Genomic DNA, 6,101 nt, shown 5'->3' on the forward strand with positions numbered 1-6,101 from the left:
TCCATCTCAGAAATATGTTGTGTTTATAATACAACAATATCAAACCTGTCTTTATCTTTCTCTTTAAGTTGATGGTTGTCTTGTCTTGTCTTGTCGTGTCTTCATTTCTGTAGGCCTATGTCAGTAAATAGCTCCTAGGATTTGATGATTTGGGAAAGGACAAATTTATTGTATTGCAAGTGAAAATGTCTGTCCTATCATATCTCTAAATAAATAACTCTTCTGTGGAAAAGGTCTTGATTCATGAGTGGAATATACTTTCTTATGAAGAGCAATGAGAATGCAATGCCAAATCTGTACTCCACCAATGACAGGAGCCATGAGCTTGGTTGCTATGGCACTCCTATCAAATTCAGTGCAGGAAGCAAAGTGCTGCAGCCAACTCTATATCACATGATCACATGCATTTTCATCACTGTCTGTCTTGGTAAATAATGGCAAACCTGATGCCAACAGTGACAGTCCGCCTCCAGTGGGCAGCAGTATTTACAATGGAGGTGGTGAGTGACAGGAGGCGAGGAAGAGAGAGGCAGACAATGAGCTGGGTAATCACATTAATTTGAGGGTGCAACCAAATCCATTACTACACGCCTACAGGCTCCTGCTTACTAAGGTATCTATTAACATGGATGGGTTCACTTTCTGTGTGTGTGTGTGTGTGTGAGAGAGAGAGAAAGTACTGGTATTACAGAGAGGGGGAGATAGAGAGAGAGAATAATTTGTCTTGTGATGTCGTAGTTGCTGCTTATTTTACAGATTACTCCTCAGAACAGAAAAACACTCATTGTCTTTTAATCCCACTTGACCACAGTTGTATTATCCCAAATGAATTTGATTGAATGTCACTCAAATCAGTCCAGTGACAAAGAGTGTGTGCGTGTGTGAGAGAGAAAGCTATGAGTACTGAAATGCCACCGATAAGTGAACTTGAATGACTCATCCATCCATACCACTGTCTGGTTGAGTAGACATGCGCCTGAGGGATAGTATCAATGAAAAGCACGAGATAATCTCACATACCCTCACATGGAAACGAAACGACAAACCGAAAATGACAATCAACCAGAAACGGGTGTGCCAATACGATAGAAATTCAGTGTATCCAAGCTTAAATGTAAACAGTACTTATGTAGACCAAATTAGCCTGTTAAAAGTCTTACTACCCTTAAATTATCTCTGAAGTATTTTGTCGATACAATGAAGGAGTATTAAAATATTCTAGAATGTTCGACTTTATCAAAAAAGAGAGAAAAGACTCTCTTGGAGAGGATGTGCTCTCATGGAGCAATAACTCTCAACGTCCTCTAGAGGGCGCCATTGTCGAGCTGATTAAATTAGTGTTAAGGCCTTACTCTGGACTAGGGGGATACATTAAGGGCTGGTTTCCCAGACACAGACTAATCCGAGACTAAAAAGGATCTTCAATGGAGATTTTACATTGAAAGAGTGATTTAGTCCAGGACTAGGCTTAATCTGTGTCTGGGAAACCGCCCCTAAATGTTAGATTGGTCTCTGAGAAAAGATAGAGAACGTAGTAGAAAGAAACCATTTTAACATTGAAAGGGTGTAATAGGAGAGGTAGAGAACATACATTTCGACACAAAATGTCACTTCTTTCAAAATCTCTTACCGTCCTTATAAAAAATGAAAATCTAGTACCAGTTTTTCTTTTGCACAGTTTAGGATTTCATGTTCTGCTCAACTATGGTCAAGATTCAGAAAAAAACAACTTCCTCTCTAAGAGTTGCTCAAGGCATGATATTATACATGGGTGCATAAACATGTATGAGGATGGCTCAGGCGAGGCTTCAGTCCTTTCACTTCTCCTTTGGACTCAGTCAGGCCTGATATCTATAAATTACGATTATCGGTTGTTACAATGTTATGCCACCACGGTTTTGTTGAATACTTGATTGTGATTGGTCGAACGGGTGTTGATTATATAAGAAATAATCAAGGAAATCTCGGAAACTAATCAACGCCGTGGAGGTGTAAAACGGCCGAGGCGCAGTGTTTTTAATTACACAGTGGAATGAAAACGCTTCTATTATACTCAGTATTAACCGTACCCCTAATACGAACTAGCGACTAGCGTGCCTAGAAACGAAACGCAGTAACTAACCTAGTTGTCAAACTCAATGTTATGCATTACATCTCTCCCTACTTGTGACAATACTGACGATAAATCAGGGCCTCTCTGGCATTATTGCTAATTGCTAATCAACTACTGCTGCACCTCGGGCCGTTGTACACCTGCACAGTTGATTATTTTCCTATAACCGCACACTTCGTCGTTGATTATCCCTTACATATGACGCCAATGTATTTTTACAACAGATTTACTGTAGTCAACCTTTGAACGATATAACTTTGTCTATCAAAAATGGGATAAGACGCCTGTATTTCTCTTTTAAAAGAATAAGTGGGACAATCATTGATCTTAACACCTAGATGTCGCCAAGCCTCCCAAAGGACATTTTAAAATGATCCAAAAGGTGAAATTACTTAACAAAAACGACTTTTCTAGCTGTCCATGTTATATTTTTTCTTTGATTCACTGTACATGAATATTGCTTGAGTGATATGAATATTTTGTATCATAAATGTTAAGAGAGTATCCAACAAAAGTAATCCAAATCGAAGTTTTTAAATATAAGACCAATAATTACCGTTACCATAATCCTAAATTCTAAATGGATATTTAGTTAACCTTGCACTAATTGCTATTTAGCTAGCTATCATGGAGGTGACACTTTCATCGACAAGACTTTTAAGGTCACACTACAATAAAAACATCGGAAATCGACAATTTTAGCATATTTCCAATATAATTTCCATATTATATCAAATCTAATTTGATTATAAACAATTAATAAATAATTCTGAAATGTACTGACAGTAACTGTTGAGTTCTCTCTCACCCCCCCCCCCCCCCCCACACACACACACACACTCTCTCTCTCTCTCTCTCTGATGCGTTTTTTCAGTGTGAGATGTGGCAGGCAGTATTTAGTGCTGAGTCAGGGATGGGCCACTGGCTGAGGATACCTGATCACTATTGTTATCTGAGAGGGAGGGAGGGATGGAGGGTGGGAGCGGGGGGATGGAAGGAGGGAGGGAGGGAGGGAGGGAGCGAGGGGATGGAGGGAAGGATGGAGGGAGCTGACTGAGACAGCTGCCTGGAGGATCCTACAATCAGACAAAGAAGAAGGACAATAATGACATCATACAGAGGAAACAAGGAAAGGAGGATACAACATTCTGTTGTATTGAATGCATTTGGTCAACTGTGTGTTTTAAAACATTGGAAAAAAATAGTACAAAAATGCTGACAACATTTATAAACTTCCATTCTCTCTCACTCTCTCATTCTCTCTCACACTGTAGAAACATGTCCTGTAGAATACCTACATCTTAAGGTTCATGGCATGATTGGGTCCTATCCTTTTTCATTTGCTCCTGTTCAGTATCAGGATGTCAGGGGGTTCTCAGTAAGGAAGCCCAGAGTTCTTGGCCCTCCTCCTATTCATTCCCTCCATCTCTCTGTCTCTGTTGCTTGGTCTTAGAGGGCTGCATTGGGATTGGGTCCCGCCGGGTCCCGCGGGACCCAACGCAAATCTCGCGGGAGCGGGCGGTTTGAACTTTGCTGCGGGCGGGAACGGGCGGCTAAAAAAAACACTGCGGGATCGGGATGTAGTCTAGGCTAGCAACAATGGAGATCACTGTTAATGATGTGGAAAAGAAACTCAAGCAAGGCATTTACCAAAAAAAACTAAAACAAGGCAAGTCAGATATTTATAGATATATATCAGATATAGCCTATAAAATTACGTGTTTTCTCCTGCGGGACGGGAGAAGACACAAAATCATATAATATCGTAACTGACTGAGACATTCTGAAGTGGAGACAGTGCAAATGCCATAGTGCGACCTCATTGGCTGGTGATGTTATAAACATCTGTGGCTCGACTTTGTTACAATACAAAGTTGCACTATTTGTGGACAGGTGAAAGCGCAGGACAGAGAGAGGGAGCGAGAGCGACAAATGCGCTCATTAACACGATAAAACAAATTGTAGAATTACTTGCAATCGTACTATTCAAATCAAGACTCCAAAATACCTGTATTCCTCTATGGTTGTTACGGCTCTGCTCTCTACCGCTCCTCTCAACAATTTCTGTCTTCAGTCTGCCGACTTTCTACCGCTCCTCTCAACCGCTCCAATCTCCACCTTCAGGTGGCTAGCGCTTCTATTCACTGGGCCTGTTTTCATATGGGTCTGCAGGAAACATTCAGCATTCTGTCAGTGGTGTAGTTATTTCTCGTTATGAAATGATTCGTTATGGAAATGATGATTATGAGATTTGGAGAAAGAATGGAATATATTATGGTGTAGTTGGGCACGAATAGACTGAATGGACCACTCGGCTGGAAGGATTCCACTCACAATGGACACACAGAGCAAAACAGCCCTATTTCTATTCATAGAAGAAGAGCAATAAAGACAGGAAGAGAGATGTAGAGTGAGAGAATGGGTCGGTAAAGAGTGGTTGCCTATGGAGAGGGAGATGCAGACCACAAGTAAATAAGAGTAGAGTGAAGAGTAAAAAGAAAGAAATGCAAAAGATACAGAAAAAAACAAGTCTTTTTTAATGTCTTTGTCTCTGTCTTCTTCCTTCTTACTGCTTTATGAGTACCACCCATTAGTGCTACATACAGTATATGTCACACTAACAGAACACATGCCGAGATATTACCACAACATCCTGTTTCAGACCAGTGTGCTGGAAATCTTTCAGTGAACAACAATAAACAATGTTTGGTCTCAGTTGAGAGTTTTAATGCATATACAAAGTTTAAACAATTCAGGCTAAGTAACAAACTATACTCTTCTTACACAATAATGGGTCCAATGGTCCATAGGTCCATTCATAATACAACAAGGTAGTGTAGGCGTGCCTTTGGGGTCGTAATTATACTCTGGTTGTAAATAATAAAACAATAAAGGACACAGGATGCAATGTTTCTACAGTGTGAGAGAGAATGAGAGAGTGAGAGAGAATGGAAGTTTATAAATGTTGTCACAATACTTCTCTCCCCAACTCCGAACTACGTCAGGCCCAGAGGGACCCTTCCCCAAATACACAATACATGTCATACACAAGAGGGGTGTATAACACAAGACAAGTCATACACAAGAGGGGTGTATAACACAAGACAAGTCATACACAAGAGGGGTGTATAACACAAGACAAGTCCAATACATCTTTCACTGTTACACACTGCCCTCCTCCGAAAATAAACTTCCCCATTTCAGAACCTAGTAAGTGCAATAACTAACAACAGTAACATCTGGAGTAGTAGTAGGCACTTGGGTGGTGGATTGAGGCGACAGTGGTAAAGTGTATTGCCTAAGCCGGTCATAGTGTACAATCAGGTGCTTGTCGTCAGAGTCATGAGAATTGCACCTGATTGTACACTATGACACTTAGATAGATAGATAGATAGATAGATAGAAACTTTATTTATCCCAGGGGGAAATTCAGGTTCCAAGTAGCGTACAGACATAGGGGTATCACACATAACATACACATACAACATACAACATTAGCAGTATTGTATACAGGCGAGGTGCAGTTGTAAATGTCTTTGCAGTTAGGTGAGGTGCAAAAAGGTAAGGCAGACAGTGCAATTATAGCATTAAATACTAAAAACTAAATACGGGCTACATAAATATGGACTATTTTTAAAGTGCATTTAGTCCAGGCTGGTGGAGGGAGGTACGGGCTGTGTATGAGGCCTAGCATAGCCAGTAAACATTGTAGTTAATGAGGTGAAACAGTGACATGATACATGATAGTGATGTGATACAGAGGGTGGAGGTTATGACTTGTCATGACGGTAAGTGAGTCCTGGCTCACCATGTGAGGCCATTTCCTGTAAGATCTGATAAGGCCCCTTCCAATGGGGTGCGAGTTTCATCTGGCTTTCCACAGGGTGGTTTAACACACCAACTCACCCACTACATACTCACTTACAGTCACTCACAAAACGGCGGTAGTATGAGCACAAGTCGACAAAGGCTTCCACCTCGGTCACAG

This window comes from Argentina silus (genome assembly GCF_951799395.1).
Source record: "Argentina silus genome assembly, chromosome: 5".
In the NCBI taxonomy this organism is placed as follows: Eukaryota; Metazoa; Chordata; class Actinopteri; order Argentiniformes; family Argentinidae; genus Argentina; species Argentina silus.